Source organism: Cryptomeria japonica, unplaced genomic scaffold (assembly GCF_030272615.1).
Source record: "Cryptomeria japonica unplaced genomic scaffold, Sugi_1.0 HiC_scaffold_144, whole genome shotgun sequence".
Classification (NCBI taxonomy): domain Eukaryota; kingdom Viridiplantae; phylum Streptophyta; class Pinopsida; order Cupressales; family Cupressaceae; genus Cryptomeria; species Cryptomeria japonica.
Window position 1 is genome coordinate 77,498 of NW_026728966.1, and position 17,503 is coordinate 95,000.

Here is a 17,503-nt window from a genome sequence, read left to right on the forward strand (position 1 = left end):
GGCAAACCGGGCTCCGACTTCGTGCACGCCGCACCTTGGAGCACACTTCGGAGCGCTCCTTGGTGCGCACCAGGGCGCGCAACCCAGCCGAGGTGCCCACCCCGGCGAAGGTGCACGCGAGGTGCGCACCCGGGGCAAACCGGGCTCCGACTTCGTGCACGCCATGGTGCCCACCGCGGCGAAGGTGCGCACCCGGGGCAAACCGGGCTAGGACTTCGTGCACGCCGCACCTTGGAGCACACTTCGGAGCGCTCCTTGGTGCGCACCATGGTGCCCACCAGGCCGCGCAACCCAGCCAAGGTGTGCGCACCAAGGTGCACGCGAGGTGCGCACCCGGGGCAAACCGGGGTCCGGCTTCGTGCACGCCGCACCTTGGAGCACACATCGGGGCGCTCCCGGGTTCGCACCGGCGTTGCGCACCGTGGTGGGCACCTCGGAGCGCACCGTGGTGGGCACCTCGGAGCACACCAAGGTGGGCAGCGAGGTGCGCACCTTTGATGCGATGCCTTCACTAATTTCCATAAAAGGCAAAAGAAAACGAGATTTTAAAATTTCCGTTTTGAAAGATAGTGAGAAAAAGGGAATGCTGGTGCCATCTTGAGCCCGCCCTGGTGCGCAGCCCAGCCAAGGTGTGCGCACCAAGGTGCCCACCCTGGCGAAGGTGCGCGCCCGGGCAATTAACCCAACTTCCAACTTCGCGCGCGCCAGGGTGGGAGCGCACCCAACAACCGGGCCTGGGAAGAGCCAATGCGAGAAACCCCACCAAACGCTCTGACAAAAAAAGAGGGGGCGCTCCAGTAACCCCGCTTCGGAGCGCACCCTGGGCAAACCCAGCCAGGGTGCCCACCCCGGCCAAGGTGCAGGCGAGGTGCGCACCCGGGGCAAACCGGGCTCCGACAACGTGCACGCCGCACCTTGGAGCACACTTCGTAGCGCTCCCGGGTGCTCACCTCAGAGCACACCAAGGTGGGCAGCGAGGTGCGCACCTTTGATGCGCTGCCTTCACTAATTTCCAGAAAAGGCAAAAAAAAGAGGAGATTTTAAAATTTCCGTTTTGAAAGATAGTGAAAAAAACGGAACGCGGGTGCCATCTTGAGCCCGCCCTGGTGCACAGCCCAGGTAAGGTGCCCACCCTGGCAAAGGTGCGCACCCGGGCAATTAACCCTACTTCCGACTTCGTGCGCGCCAGGGTGGCAACCGGGCCTGGGAAGAGCCAATGCGAGAAACCCCACCAAACGCTCCGACAAAAAAAGAGGCGGCGCTCCAATAACCCCGCTTCGGAGCGCAGCCGGGGCAAACCCAGCCAAGGTGCCCACCCCGACGAAGGTGCACGCGAGGTGCGCACCCGGGGCAAACCGGGCTCCGACAACGTGCACGCAGCACCTTGGAGCACACTTCGAAGCACTCCCGGGTGCCCACCGGCGTTGCGCACCGTGGTGGGCAGCGAGGTGCGCACCTTTGATGCGCTGCCTTCACTAATTTCCAGAAAAGGCAAAAAAAAATGAGATTTTAAAATTTCCGTTTTGAAAGATAGTGAAAAAAACGGAACGCGGGTGCCATCTTGAGCCCGCCCTGGTGCGCAGCCCAGGCAAGGCATGCGCACCAAGGTGCCCACCCGCGGTGCACACCCGGGGCAAACCGGGCTCCGACTTCGTGCAGGCCGCACCTTGGAGCACACTTCGGAGCGCTCCTTGGTGCGCACCATGGTGCCCACCAGGGCGCACCCGGGGCAAACCGGGCTCCGACTTCGTGCACGCCGCACCTTGGAGCACACATCGGAGCGCTCCCAGGTTCGCACCAGCGTTGCGCACCTTTGATGCGCTGCCTTCACTAATTTCCAGAAAAGGCAAAAAAAAACGATATTTTAAAATTTCCGTTCTGAAAGATAGTGAAAAAAACGGAACGCGGGTGCCATCTTGAGCCCTTCCTGGTGCGCAGCCCAGGCAAGTTGTGCGCACCAAGGTGCCCACCCTGGCGGAGGTGCGCGCCCGGGGCAAACCGGGCTCCGACTTCGTGCACTGCATGGTGCCCACCAAGGCGCGCAACCCAGCCAAGGTGCCCACCGCAGCGAAGGTGCACGCGAGGTGCGCACCCGAGGTGCACACCCGGGGCAAACCGAGCTCCGACTTCGTGCACGCCGCACCTTGGAGCACACTTCAGAGCGCTCCTTGGTGCGCACCAGGGCGCGCAACCCAGCCAAGGTGCTCACCCCGGCGAAGGTGCACGCGAGGTGCGCACCCGGGGCAAGCCGGGCTCGGACTTCGTGCACGCCGCACCTTGGAGCACACATCGGAGCGCTCCCGGGTTCGCACCAGCATTGCGCACCTTTGATGCGCTGCCTTCACTAATTTCCAGAAAAGGCAAAAAAAAAAAAAAAACGAGATTTTAAAATTTCCGTTTTGAAAGATAGTGAAAAAAACGGAACGCGGGTGCCATCTTGAGCCCGCCCTGGTGTGCAGCCCAGGCAAGTTGTGCGCACCAAGGCACCCACCCTGGCCAAGGTGGGTCACGGGGTGGGTCCTAGGGTGGGTAACGGGGTGGGTACTAAGGTGCGTGCCAAGGTGGGTCATGGGGTGGGTGCCAAGGTGGGCACCAGGGTGGGTGTGCACCAACCCTAGCCAGGGTAGGTCACGGGGTGGTTGTCGGGGTGGGCGTCAAGGAGCCAAGGTGGGTGGCAAGTAGCCAAGTTGCGTGCCAAGGTGGGTGTCGGGGTGGGTGCCAAGGATCCAAGGTGGGTGCCAAGGAACCAAGGTGGGTGTCTGGGTGGGTGCCGAGGTGGGAGCCAGGGTGGGTCCCAAGGTGAGTGCAAAGGTGGGTGCCAGGGTCAAGGTGAGTGCCAATGTGGGTTCCAAGGTGCCAGGGTCAGGGTGAGTGCCAATGTGGGTTCAAAGGTGCTAAGTTGGGTGCGAGGTTGGGTGCGAGGGTGGGTGGGTGCCAAGGTGTGCTAGGTGGAAGCCCGGGTGGGTCGGCATCCCATGGGTGTCGAGTTGGGTGCCTGATGGGTGCTTCTTGTCAAGTTTTAGTCGTCGGGACTCATTTCGAGCCTTAGAGGTCGTTTCTTGTCCGGTTGCCCTGTCTTCGACCTGGGAACCCAATTTTGGTCCTCGGGTCCCATTTTTTTTTGTCTCGCATCCCACTTTTGGCCTGTGGCCTTTTCGGGGTCGATTCTCGTTTTGGGCATCAGAGCATGTTTCTTCTCCTAAAACCCAATATTTGTTTATTAAGTCTCGGAACACATTTTTGTTCTCGTGGACCCATCATGGGTCTTGGAACGCATTTGTGGTCCTTGGGTCCCATTTTGCATCCCGAAACTTGTGTTTTGGTGCTTGATCCCTATTTTGGGTGCCCACCTTGCACCAAGTGCGCACCCGGGGCAAACCGAGCGCCTTGGTGCACCGGGGCAAGATCGAGCGTGCACCCGAGGCGCCCCGAACATGCACCAAGGTGCACTCGGCCCACATGTGAGCGCAGGTCGTTGCGCCCGAGGTGGTGTGTGGGCACCGCGTTGCAGACGGGACACTGCACGCACACGACGCCCCGTCCAGGTGCACGCACGTAGGCCGGGCCGGGTGCACACCCGACGCCCTAGCAAGGTGCGCGCACCCGGGCAGGGCTCACACTTGGCGAACGGGGCGCACTTCGCGAGGGAGGGTGTGCACCTCGACGGGGGTGGGTGGCCGGGGTGGATTCGCACGTGGGTCGCGGTTTGCTAAGTACACACTGCGACAAGCTCATAACGGGTGCGATCATACCAGCGTTAGTGCACCGGATCCCATCAGAACTCCGCAGTTAAGCGCGCTTGGGCCGGAGTAGTACTGGGATGGGTGACCTCCCGGGAAGTCCCGGTGTTGCACCCTTTCTTAGTTTTTCGCCGGGCGTCGCAATGCTATTTGAATAAACCTTTTGCCCGTTTGCGTTCTCGTCGGGGCCGGGCCGGGCCGGGGTGCGCTGCCCGCACTACCGCGCGCGCGGGGGCGACACCGAGCGCGCACCCGAGGCGCCCCGAGCACACAGGCCACGGTGCAACCCGGGCGTTGTGCGCGCACCCCGGTGCGCCCGAGGTGCTGCGCGCGCACCCAGGTGAAATCGGTGTGCACCTCGGCCAGTGCGCGCTCGGTCGAGTCGCGCACGTTGGCCAAGGTGCACGGTGATGTTTCTTACTCTAAGGTTCCGCACCAGACGCCCGGGACAGGTGAGCGAAGCTGGGCGGGGCCGGGTGCGCGGCCGGGGCAGGTGCACGCAGCTGGAGAGAGCTTTGGAGCACACCAGAGGTGCGCACCTTGGAGCACACTTCGGAGCGCACCAATGATGCGCTCCATTCAAAAGTTTCCTGAAAAGGCAAAAAAAGTTGAGATTATAGAATTTCCCACTTGAGAGATTGTAAAAAAAAAAAATTTAAAATGAAGGAAACGCGGGTGCCAAGGTGTGCGCGCCCGGGTGCGCAGCCCAGCCAAGGTGTGCGCACCAAGGCGCCCACCCTGGCGAAGGTGCACGCAAGGTGCGCACCCGAGGCAAACCGGACAATTAACCCAACTTTCGACTTCGCGCGCACCTGCGCACCTTGGAGCGCACTTCGGAGCGCTCCTTGGTGCGCACCAATCTTGGGCACCTCGGAGTGCACCATGGCGCCCACCAAGGTGCGCACCCGGGGCAAACCGAGCTCCGACTTCGTGCGCACCTTGGAGCGCACGAAAGGTGCGCACCATGGCGCCCACCAAGGTGCGCAGCCCAGCCAAGGCGTGCGCATCAAGGTGCGCACCCTGGCGAAGGTGCGCACCCGGGGCAAACCGAGCTCCGACTTCGTGCGCACCTTGGAGCGCACAAAGGGTGCGCAACCCAGCCAAGGTGTGCGCACCCCGGGCAAACCGAGCTCCGAATCGTGCGCACCTTGGAGCACACTTCGGAGCCCTCCTTGGTGCGCACCGATGTTGCGCACCTCGGAGCGCACCCGGGGAAAACAATGCAATTAACCCGACTTTCGACTTCGTGGGCACCTCGGAGCGCTCTCGGGTTCGCACCTCGGAGCACACCGAGGTGCGCACCTTTGATGCGCTGCCTTCACCAATTTCCAGAAAAGGCAAGAAAACATTGAGAAGGTGTGCGCACCGAGGTGCCCACCCTGGCGAAGGTGCACGCGAGGTGCGCACCCGGGGCAAACCGGGCTCCGACTTCGTGCACGCCATGCTGCGCACCTTGGAGGGCCATGGTGCGCACCTTGGAGCACACTTCGGAGCGCTCAATGGTGCCCAACCCAGCCAAGGTGCCCACCGCGGCGAAGGTGCACGCGAGGTGCGCACCCGGGGCAAACCGGGCTCCGACTTCGTGCACGCCGCACCTTGGAGCACACTTCGGAGCGCTCCTTGGTGCGCACCAGGGCGCGCAACCCAGCCGAGGTGCCCACCCCGGCGAAGGTGCACGCGGGGTGCGCACCCGGGGCAAACCGGGCTCCGACTTCGTGCACGCCATGGTGCCCACCGCGGCGAAGGTGCACGCGAGGTGCGCACCCGGGGCAAACCGGGCTCCGACTTCGTGCACGCCGCACCTTGGAGCACACTTCGGAGCGCTCCTTGGTGCGCACCAGGGCGCGCAACCCAGCCGAGGTGCCCACCCCGGCGAAGGTGCACGCGAGGTGCGCACCCGGGGCAAACCGGGCTCCGACTTCGTGCACGCCATGGTGCCCACCGCGGCGAAGGTGCACGCGAGGTGCGCACCCGGGGCAAACCGGGCTCCGACTTCGTGCACGCCGCACCTTGGAGCACACTTCGGAGCGCTCCTTGGTGCGCACCATGGTGCCCACCAGGGCGCGCAACCCCGCCGAAGGTGCACGCGAGGTGCGCACCCGGGGCAAACCGGGCTCCGACTTCGTGCACGCCGCACCTTGGAGCACACTTCGGAGCGCTCCTTGGTGCGCACCAGGGCGCGCAACCCCGCCGAAGGTGCACGCGAGGTGCGCACCCGGGGCAAACCGGGCTCCGACTTCGTGCACGCCATGGTGCGCACCAGGGTGCCCACCGCGGCGAAGGTGCGCACCCGGGGCAAACCGGGCTCCGACTTCGTGCACGCCGCACCTTGGAGCACACTTCGGAGCGCTCCTTGGTGCGCACCAGGGCGCGCAACCCAGCCGAGGTGCCCACCCCGGCGAAGGTGCACGCGAGGTGCGCACCCGGGGCAAACCGGGCTCCGACTTCGTGCACGCCATGGTGCCCACCGCGGCGAAGGTGCGCACCCGGGGCAAACCGGGCTAGGACTTCGTGCACGCCGCACCTTGGAGCACACTTTGGAGCGCTCCTTGGTGCGCACCATGGTGCCCACCAGGCCGCGCAACCCAGCCAAGGTGTGCGCACCAAGGTGCACGCGAGGTGCGCACCCGGGGCAAACCGGGGTCCGGCTTCGTGCACGCCGCACCTTGGAGCACACATCGGGGCGCTCCCGGGTTCGCACCGGCGTTGCGCACCGTGGTGGGCACCTCGGAGCGCACCGTGGTGGGCACCTCGGAGCACACCAAGGTGGGCAGCGAGGTGCGCACCTTTGATGCGATGCCTTCACTAATTTCCATAAAAGGCAAAAAAAAACGAGATTTTAAAATTTCCGTTTTGAAAGATAGTGAGAAAAAGGGAATGCTGGTGCCATCTTGAGCCCGCCCTGGTGCGCAGCCCAGCCAAGGTGTGCGCACCAAGGTGCCCACCCTGGCGAAGGTGCGCGCCCGGGCAATTAACCCAACTTCCAACTTCGCGCGCGCCAGGGTGGGAGCGCACCCAACAACCGGGCCTGGGAAGAGCCAATGCGAGAAACCCCACCAAACGCTCTGACAAAAAAAGAGGGGGCGCTCCAGTAACCCCGCTTCGGAGCGCACCCTGGGCAAACCCAGCCAGGGTGCCCACCCCGGCCAAGGTGCAGGCGAGGTGCGCACCCGGGGCAAACCGGGCTCCGACAACGTGCACGCCGCACCTTGGAGCACACTTCGTAGCGCTCCCGGGTGCGCACCTCAGAGCACACCAAGGTGGGCAGCGAGGTGCGCACCTTTGATGCGCTGCCTTCACTAATTTCCAGAAAAGGCAAAAAAAAGAGGAGATTTTAAAATTTCCGTTTTGAAAGATAGTGAAAAAAACGGAACGCGGGTGCCATCTTGAGCCCGCCCTGGTGCACAGCCCAGGTAAGGTGCCCACCCTGGCAAAGGTGCGCACCCGGGCAATTAACCCTACTTCCGACTTCGTGCGCGCCAGGGTGGCAACCGGGCCTGGGAAGAGCCAATGCGAGAAACCCCACCAAACGCTCCGACAAAAAAAGAGGCGGCGCTCCAATAACCCCGCTTCGGAGCGCAGCCGGGGCAAACCCAGCCAAGGTGCCCACCCCGACGAAGGTGCACGCGAGGTGCGCACCCGGGGCAAACCGGGCTCCGACAACGTGCACGCAGCACCTTGGAGCACACTTCGAAGCACTCCCGGGTGCCCACCGGCGTTGCGCACCGTGGTGGGCAGCGAGGTGCGCACCTTTGATGCGCTGCCTTCACTAATTTCCAGAAAAGGCAAAAAAAAATGAGATTTTAAAATTTCCGTTTTGAAAGATAGTGAAAAAAACGGAACGCGGGTGCCATCTTGAGCCCGCCCTGGTGCGCAGCCCAGGCAAGGCATGCGCACCAAGGTGCCCACCCGCGGTGCACGCCCGGGGCAAACCGGGCTCCGACTTCGTGCAGGCCGCACCTTGGAGCACACTTCGGAGCGCTCCTTGGTGCGCACCATGGTGCCCACCAGGGCGCACCCGGGGCAAACCGGGCTCCGACTTCGTGCACGCCGCACCTTGGAGCACACATCGGAGCGCTCCCAGGTTCGCACCAGCGTTGCGCACCTTTGATGCGCTGCCTTCACTAATTTCCAGAAAAGGCAAAAAAAAACGATATTTTAAAATTTCCGTTCTGAAAGATAGTGAAAAAAACGGAACGCGGGTGCCATCTTGAGCCCTTCCTGGTGCGCAGCCCAGGCAAGTTGTGCGCACCAAGGTGCCCACCCTGGCGGAGGTGCGCGCCCGGGGCAAACCGGGCTCCGACTTCGTGCACTGCATGGTGCCCACCAAGGCGCGCAACCCAGCCAAGGTGCCCACCGCAGCGAAGGTGCACGCGAGGTGCGCACCCGAGGTGCACACCCGGGGCAAACCGAGCTCCGACTTCGTGCACGCCGCACCTTGGAGCACACTTCAGAGCGCTCCTTGGTGCGCACCAGGGCGCGCAACCCAGCCAAGGTGCTCACCCCGGCGAAGGTGCACGCGAGGTGCGCACCCGGGGCAAGCCGGGCTCGGACTTCGTGCACGCCGCACCTTGGAGCACACATCGGAGCGCTCCCGGGTTCGCACCAGCATTGCGCACCTTTGATGCGCTGCCTTCACTAATTTCCAGAAAAGGCAAAAAAAAAAAAAAAACGAGATTTTAAAATTTCCGTTTTGAAAGATAGTGAAAAAAACGGAACGCGGGTGCCATCTTGAGCCCGCCCTGGTGTGCAGCCCAGGCAAGTTGTGCGCACCAAGGCACCCACCCTGGCCAAGGTGGGTCACGGGGTGGGTCCTAGGGTGGGTAACGGGGTGGGTACTAAGGTGCGTGCCAAGGTGGGTCATGGGGTGGGTGCCAAGGTGGGCACCAGGGTGGGTGTGCACCAACCCTAGCCAGGGTAGGTCACGGGGTGGTTGTCGGGGTGGGCGTCAAGGAGCCAAGGTGGGTGGCAAGTAGCCAAGTTGCGTGCCAAGGTGGGTGTCGGGGTGGGTGCCAAGGATCCAAGGTGGGTGCCAAGGAACCAAGGTGGGTGTCTGGGTGGGTGCCGAGGTGGGAGCCAGGGTGGGTCCCAAGGTGAGTGCAAAGGTGGGTGCCAGGGTCAAGGTGAGTGCCAATGTGGGTTCCAAGGTGCCAGGGTCAGGGTGAGTGCCAATGTGGGTTCAAAGGTGCTAAGTTGGGTGCGAGGTTGGGTGCGAGGGTGGGTGGGTGCCAAGGTGTGCTAGGTGGAAGCCCGGGTGGGTCGGCATCCCATGGGTGTCGAGTTGGGTGCCTGATGGGTGCTTCTTGTCAAGTTTTAGTCGTCGGGACTCATTTCGAGCCTTAGAGGTCGTTTCTTGTCCGGTTGCCCTGTCTTCGACCTGGGAACCCAATTTTGGTCCTCGGGTCCCATTTTTTTTTGTCTCGCATCCCACTTTTGGCCTGTGGCCTTTTCGGGGTCGATTCTCGTTTTGGGCATCAGAGCATGTTTCTTCTCCTAAAACCCAATATTTGTTTATTAAGTCTCGGAACACATTTTTGTTCTCGTGGACCCATCATGGGTCTTGGAACGCATTTGTGGTCCTTGGGTCCCATTTTGCATCCCGAAACTTGTGTTTTGGTGCTTGATCCCTATTTTGGGTGCCCACCTTGCACCAAGTGCGCACCCGGGGCAAACCGAGCGCCTTGGTGCACCGGGGCAAGATCGAGCGTGCACCCGAGGCGCCCCGAACATGCACCAAGGTGCACTCGGCCCACATGTGAGCGCAGGTCGTTGCGCCCGAGGTGGTGTGTGGGCACCGCGTTGCAGACGGGACACTGCACGCACACGACGCCCCGTCCAGGTGCACGCACGTAGGCCGGGCCGGGTGCACACCCGACGCCCTAGCAAGGTGCGCGCACCCGGGCAGGGCTCACACTTGGCGAACGGGGCGCACTTCGCGAGGGAGGGTGTGCACCTCGACGGGGGTGGGTGGCCGGGGTGGATTCGCACGTGGGTCGCGGTTTGCTAAGTACACACTGCGACAAGCTCATAACGGGTGCGATCATACCAGCGTTAGTGCACCGGATCCCATCAGAACTCCGCAGTTAAGCGCGCTTGGGCCGGAGTAGTACTGGGATGGGTGACCTCCCGGGAAGTCCCGGTGTTGCACCCTTTCTTAGTTTTTCGCCGGGCGTCGCAATGCTATTTGAATAAACCTTTTGCCCGTTTGCGTTCTCGTCGGGGCCGGGCCGGGCCGGGGTGCGCTGCCCGCACTACCGCGCGCGCGGGGGGCGACACCGAGCGCGCACCCGAGGCGCCCCGAGCACACAGGCCACGGTGCAACCCGGGCGTTGTGCGCGCACCCCGGTGCGCCCGAGGTGCTGCGCGCGCACCCAGGTGAAATCGGTGTGCACCTCGGCCAGTGCGCGCTCGGTCGAGTCGCGCACGTTGGCCAAGGTGCACGGTGATGTTTCTTACTCTAAGGTTCCGCACCAGACGCCCGGGACAGGTGAGCGAAGCTGGGCGGGGCCGGGTGCGCGGCCGGGGCAGGTGCACGCAGCTGGAGAGAGCTTTGGAGCACACCAGAGGTGCGCACCTTGGAGCACACTTCGGAGCGCACCAATGATGCGCTCCATTCAAAAGTTTCCTGAAAAGGCAAAAAAAGTTGAGATTATAGAATTTCCCACTTGAGAGATTGTAAAAAAAAAAAATTTAAAATGAAGGAAACGCGGGTGCCAAGGTGTGCGCGCCCGGGTGCGCAGCCCAGCCAAGGTGTGCGCACCAAGGCGCCCACCCTGGCGAAGGTGCACGCAAGGTGCGCACCCGAGGCAAACCGGACAATTAACCCAACTTTCGACTTCGCGCGCACCTGCGCACCTTGGAGCGCACTTCGGAGCGCTCCTTGGTGCGCACCAATCTTGGGCACCTCGGAGTGCACCATGGCGCCCACCAAGGTGCGCACCCGGGGCAAACCGAGCTCCGACTTCGTGCGCACCTTGGAGCGCACGAAAGGTGCGCACCATGGCGCCCACCAAGGTGCGCAGCCCAGCCAAGGCGTGCGCATCAAGGTGCGCACCCTGGCGAAGGTGCGCACCCGGGGCAAACCGAGCTCCGACTTCGTGCGCACCTTGGAGCGCACAAAGGGTGCGCAACCCAGCCAAGGTGTGCGCACCCCGGGCAAACCGAGCTCCGAATCGTGCGCACCTTGGAGCACACTTCGGAGCCCTCCTTGGTGCGCACCGATGTTGCGCACCTCGGAGCGCACCCGGGGAAAACAATGCAATTAACCCGACTTTCGACTTCGTGGGCACCTCGGAGCGCTCTCGGGTTCGCACCTCGGAGCACACCGAGGTGCGCACCTTTGATGCGCTGCCTTCACCAATTTCCAGAAAAGGCAAGAAAACATTGAGAAGGTGTGCGCACCGAGGTGCCCACCCTGGCGAAGGTGCACGCGAGGTGCGCACCCGGGGCAAACCGGGCTCCGACTTCGTGCACGCCATGCTGCGCACCTTGGAGGGCCATGGTGCGCACCTTGGAGCACACTTCGGAGCGCTCAATGGTGCCCAACCCAGCCAAGGTGCCCACCGCGGCGAAGGTGCACGCGAGGTGCGCACCCGGGGCAAACCGGGCTCCGACTTCGTGCACGCCGCACCTTGGAGCACACTTCGGAGCGCTCCTTGGTGCGCACCAGGGCGCGCAACCCAGCCGAGGTGCCCACCCCGGCGAAGGTGCACGCGGGGTGCGCACCCGGGGCAAACCGGGCTCCGACTTCGTGCACGCCATGGTGCCCACCGCGGCGAAGGTGCACGCGAGGTGCGCACCCGGGGCAAACCGGGCTCCGACTTCGTGCACGCCGCACCTTGGAGCACACTTCGGAGCGCTCCTTGGTGCGCACCAGGGCGCGCAACCCAGCCGAGGTGCCCACCCCGGCGAAGGTGCACGCGAGGTGCGCACCCGGGGCAAACCGGGCTCCGACTTCGTGCACGCCATGGTGCCCACCGCGGCGAAGGTGCACGCGAGGTGCGCACCCGGGGCAAACCGGGCTCCGACTTCGTGCACGCCGCACCTTGGAGCACACTTCGGAGCGCTCCTTGGTGCGCACCATGGTGCCCACCAGGGCGCGCAACCCCGCCGAAGGTGCACGCGAGGTGCGCACCCGGGGCAAACCGGGCTCCGACTTCGTGCACGCCGCACCTTGGAGCACACTTCGGAGCGCTCCTTGGTGCGCACCAGGGCGCGCAACCCCGCCGAAGGTGCACGCGAGGTGCGCACCCGGGGCAAACCGGGCTCCGACTTCGTGCACGCCATGGTGCGCACCAGGGTGCCCACCGCGGCGAAGGTGCGCACCCGGGGCAAACCGGGCTCCGACTTCGTGCACGCCGCACCTTGGAGCACACTTCGGAGCGCTCCTTGGTGCGCACCAGGGCGCGCAACCCAGCCGAGGTGCCCACCCCGGCGAAGGTGCACGCGAGGTGCGCACCCGGGGCAAACCGGGCTCCGACTTCGTGCACGCCATGGTGCCCACCGCGGCGAAGGTGCGCACCCGGGGCAAACCGGGCTAGGACTTCGTGCACGCCGCACCTTGGAGCACACTTTGGAGCGCTCCTTGGTGCGCACCATGGTGCCCACCAGGCCGCGCAACCCAGCCAAGGTGTGCGCACCAAGGTGCACGCGAGGTGCGCACCCGGGGCAAACCGGGGTCCGGCTTCGTGCACGCCGCACCTTGGAGCACACATCGGGGCGCTCCCGGGTTCGCACCGGCGTTGCGCACCGTGGTGGGCACCTCGGAGCGCACCGTGGTGGGCACCTCGGAGCGCACCGTGGTGGGCACCTCGGAGCACACCAAGGTGGGCAGCGAGGTGCGCACCTTTGATGCGATGCCTTCACTAATTTCCATAAAAGGCAAAAAAAAACGAGATTTTAAAATTTCCGTTTTGAAAGATAGTGAGAAAAAGGGAATGCTGGTGCCATCTTGAGCCCGCCCTGGTGCGCAGCCCAGCCAAGGTGTGCGCACCAAGGTGCCCACCCTGGCGAAGGTGCGCGCCCGGGCAATTAACCCAACTTCCAACTTCGCGCGCGCCAGGGTGGGAGCGCACCCAACAACCGGGCCTGGGAAGAGCCAATGCGAGAAACCCCACCAAACGCTCTGACAAAAAAAGAGGGGGCGCTCCAGTAACCCCGCTTCGGAGCGCACCCTGGGCAAACCCAGCCAGGGTGCCCACCCCGGCCAAGGTGCAGGCGAGGTGCGCACCCGGGGCAAACCGGGCTCCGACAACGTGCACGCCGCACCTTGGAGCACACTTCGTAGCGCTCCCGGGTGCGCACCTCAGAGCACACCAAGGTGGGCAGCGAGGTGCGCACCTTTGATGCGCTGCCTTCACTAATTTCCAGAAAAGGCAAAAAAAAGAGGAGATTTTAAAATTTCCGTTTTGAAAGATAGTGAAAAAAACGGAACGCGGGTGCCATCTTGAGCCCGCCCTGGTGCACAGCCCAGGTAAGGTGCCCACCCTGGCAAAGGTGCGCACCCGGGCAATTAACCCTACTTCCGACTTCGTGCGCGCCAGGGTGGCAACCGGGCCTGGGAAGAGCCAATGCGAGAAACCCCACCAAACGCTCCGACAAAAAAAGAGGCGGCGCTCCAATAACCCCGCTTCGGAGCGCAGCCGGGGCAAACCCAGCCAAGGTGCCCACCCCGACGAAGGTGCACGCGAGGTGCGCACCCGGGGCAAACCGGGCTCCGACAACGTGCACGCAGCACCTTGGAGCACACTTCGAAGCACTCCCGGGTGCCCACCGGCGTTGCGCACCGTGGTGGGCAGCGAGGTGCGCACCTTTGATGCGCTGCCTTCACTAATTTCCAGAAAAGGCAAAAAAAAATGAGATTTTAAAATTTCCGTTTTGAAAGATAGTGAAAAAAACGGAACGCGGGTGCCATCTTGAGCCCGCCCTGGTGCGCAGCCCAGGCAAGGCATGCGCACCAAGGTGCCCACCCGCGGTGCACGCCCGGGGCAAACCGGGCTCCGACTTCGTGCAGGCCGCACCTTGGAGCACACTTCGGAGCGCTCCTTGGTGCGCACCATGGTGCCCACCAGGGCGCACCCGGGGCAAACCGGGCTCCGACTTCGTGCACGCCGCACCTTGGAGCACACATCGGAGCGCTCCCAGGTTCGCACCAGCGTTGCGCACCTTTGATGCGCTGCCTTCACTAATTTCCAGAAAAGGCAAAAAAAAACGATATTTTAAAATTTCCGTTCTGAAAGATAGTGAAAAAAACGGAACGCGGGTGCCATCTTGAGCCCTTCCTGGTGCGCAGCCCAGGCAAGTTGTGCGCACCAAGGTGCCCACCCTGGCGGAGGTGCGCGCCCGGGGCAAACCGGGCTCCGACTTCGTGCACTGCATGGTGCCCACCAAGGCGCGCAACCCAGCCAAGGTGCCCACCGCAGCGAAGGTGCACGCGAGGTGCGCACCCGAGGTGCACACCCGGGGCAAACCGAGCTCCGACTTCGTGCACGCCGCACCTTGGAGCACACTTCAGAGCGCTCCTTGGTGCGCACCAGGGCGCGCAACCCAGCCAAGGTGCTCACCCCGGCGAAGGTGCACGCGAGGTGCGCACCCGGGGCAAGCCGGGCTCGGACTTCGTGCACGCCGCACCTTGGAGCACACATCGGAGCGCTCCCGGGTTCGCACCAGCATTGCGCACCTTTGATGCGCTGCCTTCACTAATTTCCAGAAAAGGCAAAAAAAAAAAAAAAAACGAGATTTTAAAATTTCCGTTTTGAAAGATAGTGAAAAAAACGGAACGCGGGTGCCATCTTGAGCCCGCCCTGGTGTGCAGCCCAGGCAAGTTGTGCGCACCAAGGCACCCACCCTGGCCAAGGTGGGTCACGGGGTGGGTCCTAGGGTGGGTAACGGGGTGGGTACTAAGGTGCGTGCCAAGGTGGGTCATGGGGTGGGTGCCAAGGTGGGCACCAGGGTGGGTGTGCACCAACCCTAGCCAGGGTAGGTCACGGGGTGGTTGTCGGGGTGGGCGTCAAGGAGCCAAGGTGGGTGGCAAGTAGCCAAGTTGCGTGCCAAGGTGGGTGTCGGGGTGGGTGCCAAGGATCCAAGGTGGGTGCCAAGGAACCAAGGTGGGTGTCTGGGTGGGTGCCGAGGTGGGAGCCAGGGTGGGTCCCAAGGTGAGTGCAAAGGTGGGTGCCAGGGTCAAGGTGAGTGCCAATGTGGGTTCCAAGGTGCCAGGGTCAGGGTGAGTGCCAATGTGGGTTCAAAGGTGCTAAGTTGGGTGCGAGGTTGGGTGCGAGGGTGGGTGGGTGCCAAGGTGTGCTAGGTGGAAGCCCGGGTGGGTCGGCATCCCATGGGTGTCGAGTTGGGTGCCTGATGGGTGCTTCTTGTCAAGTTTTAGTCGTCGGGACTCATTTCGAGCCTTAGAGGTCGTTTCTTGTCCGGTTGCCCTGTCTTCGACCTGGGAACCCAATTTTGGTCCTCGGGTCCCATTTTTTTTTGTCTCGCATCCCACTTTTGGCCTGTGGCCTTTTCGGGGTCGATTCTCGTTTTGGGCATCAGAGCATGTTTCTTCTCCTAAAACCCAATATTTGTTTATTAAGTCTCGGAACACATTTTTGTTCTCGTGGACCCATCATGGGTCTTGGAACGCATTTGTGGTCCTTGGGTCCCATTTTGCATCCCGAAACTTGTGTTTTGGTGCTTGATCCCTATTTTGGGTGCCCACCTTGCACCAAGTGCGCACCCGGGGCAAACCGAGCGCCTTGGTGCACCGGGGCAAGATCGAGCGTGCACCCGAGGCGCCCCGAACATGCACCAAGGTGCACTCGGCCCACATGTGAGCGCAGGTCGTTGCGCCCGAGGTGGTGTGTGGGCACCGCGTTGCAGACGGGACACTGCACGCACACGACGCCCCGTCCAGGTGCACGCACGTAGGCCGGGCCGGGTGCACACCCGACGCCCTAGCAAGGTGCGCGCACCCGGGCAGGGCTCACACTTGGCGAACGGGGCGCACTTCGCGAGGGAGGGTGTGCACCTCGACGGGGGTGGGTGGCCGGGGTGGATTCGCACGTGGGTCGCGGTTTGCTAAGTACACACTGCGACAAGCTCATAACGGGTGCGATCATACCAGCGTTAGTGCACCGGATCCCATCAGAACTCCGCAGTTAAGCGCGCTTGGGCCGGAGTAGTACTGGGATGGGTGACCTCCCGGGAAGTCCCGGTGTTGCACCCTTTTTTAGTTTTTCGCCGGGCGTCGCAATGCTATTTGAATAAACCTTTTGCCCGTTTGCGTTCTCGTCGGGGCCGGGCCGGGCCGGGGTGCGCTGCCCGCACTACCGCGCGCGCGGGGGCGACACCGAGCGCGCACCCGAGGCGCCCCGAGCACACAGGCCACGGTGCAACCCGGGCGTTGTGCGCGCACCCCGGTGCGCCCGAGGTGCTACGCGCGCACCCAGGTGAAATCGGTGTGCACCTCGGCCAGTGCGCGCTCGGTCGAGTCGCGCACGTTGGCCAAGGTGCACGGTGATGTTTCTTACTCTAAGGTTCCGCACCAGACGCCCGGGACAGGTGAGCGAAGCTGGGCGGGGCCGGGTGCGCGGCCGGGGCAGGTGCACGCAGCTAGAGAGAGCTTTGGAGCACACCAGAGGTGCGCACCTTGGAGCACACTTCGGAGCGCACCAATGATGCGCTCCATTCAAAAGTTTCCTGAAAAGGCAAAAAAAGTTGAGATTATAGAATTTCCCACTTGAGAGATTGTAAAAAAAAAAAATTTAAAATGAAGGAAACGCGGGTGCCAAGGTGTGCGCGCCCGGGTGCGCAGCCCAGCCAAGGTGTGCGCACCAAGGCGCCCACCCTGGCGAAGGTGCACGCAAGGTGCGCACCCGAGGCAAACCGGACAATTAACCCAACTTTCGACTTCGCGCGCACCTGCGCACCTTGGAGCGCACTTCGGAGCGCTCCTTGGTGCGCACCAATCTTGGGCACCTCGGAGTGCACCATGGCGCCCACCAAGGTGCGCACCCGGGGCAAACCGAGCTCCGACTTCGTGCGCACCTTGGAGCGCACGAAAGGTGCGCACCATGGCGCCCACCAAGGTGCGCAGCCCAGCCAAGGCGTGCGCATCAAGGTGCGCACCCTGGCGAAGGTGCGCACCCGGGGCAAACCGAGCTCCGACTTCGTGCGCACCTTGGAGCGCACAAAGGGTGCGCAACCCAGCCAAGGTGTGCGCACCCCGGGCAAACCGAGCTCCGAATCGTGCGCACCTTGGAGCACACTTCGGAGCCCTCCTTGGTGCGCACCGATGTTGCGCACCTCGGAGCGCACCCGGGGAAAACAATGCAATTAACCCGACTTTCGACTTCGTGGGCACCTCGGAGCGCTCTCGGGTTCGCACCTCGGAGCACACCGAGGTGCGCACCTTTGATGCGCTGCCTTCACCAATTTCCAGAAAAGGCAAGAAAACATTGAGAAGGTGTGCGCACCGAGGTGCCCACCCTGGCGAAGGTGCACGCGAGGTGCGCACCCGGGGCAAACCGGGCTCCGACTTCGTGCACGCCATGCTGCGCACCTTGGAGGGCCATGGTGCGCACCTTGGAGCACACTTCGGAGCGCTCAATGGTGCCCAACCCAGCCAAGGTGCCCACCGCGGCGAAGGTGCACGCGAGGTGCGCACCCGGGGCAAACCGGGCTCCGACTTCGTGCACGCCGCACCTTGGAGCACACTTCGGAGCGCTCCTTGGTGCGCACCAGGGCGCGCAACCCAGCCGAGGTGCCCACCCCGGCGA

The 17,503-nt window shown here is 63.3% G+C and overlaps 3 non-coding genes across 3 annotated transcripts; all 3 read left to right on the plus strand.

The window, feature by feature from the left end:
• The first annotated feature begins 3,738 nt into the window (after positions 1-3,738).
• LOC131866421 (5S ribosomal RNA) lies at positions 3,739-3,857 on the plus strand. The gene has a single exon (XR_009365034.1). It is a non-coding gene; the product is annotated as a 5S ribosomal RNA (ribosomal RNA).
• A 5,915-nt stretch (positions 3,858-9,772) lies between these two features.
• Positions 9,773-9,891, plus strand: LOC131866422 (5S ribosomal RNA). The gene has a single exon (XR_009365035.1). It is a non-coding gene; the product is annotated as a 5S ribosomal RNA (ribosomal RNA).
• A 5,941-nt stretch (positions 9,892-15,832) lies between these two features.
• LOC131866423 (5S ribosomal RNA) lies at positions 15,833-15,951 on the plus strand. The gene has a single exon (XR_009365036.1). It is a non-coding gene; the product is annotated as a 5S ribosomal RNA (ribosomal RNA).
• Positions 15,952-17,503: the final 1,552 nt, after the last annotated feature.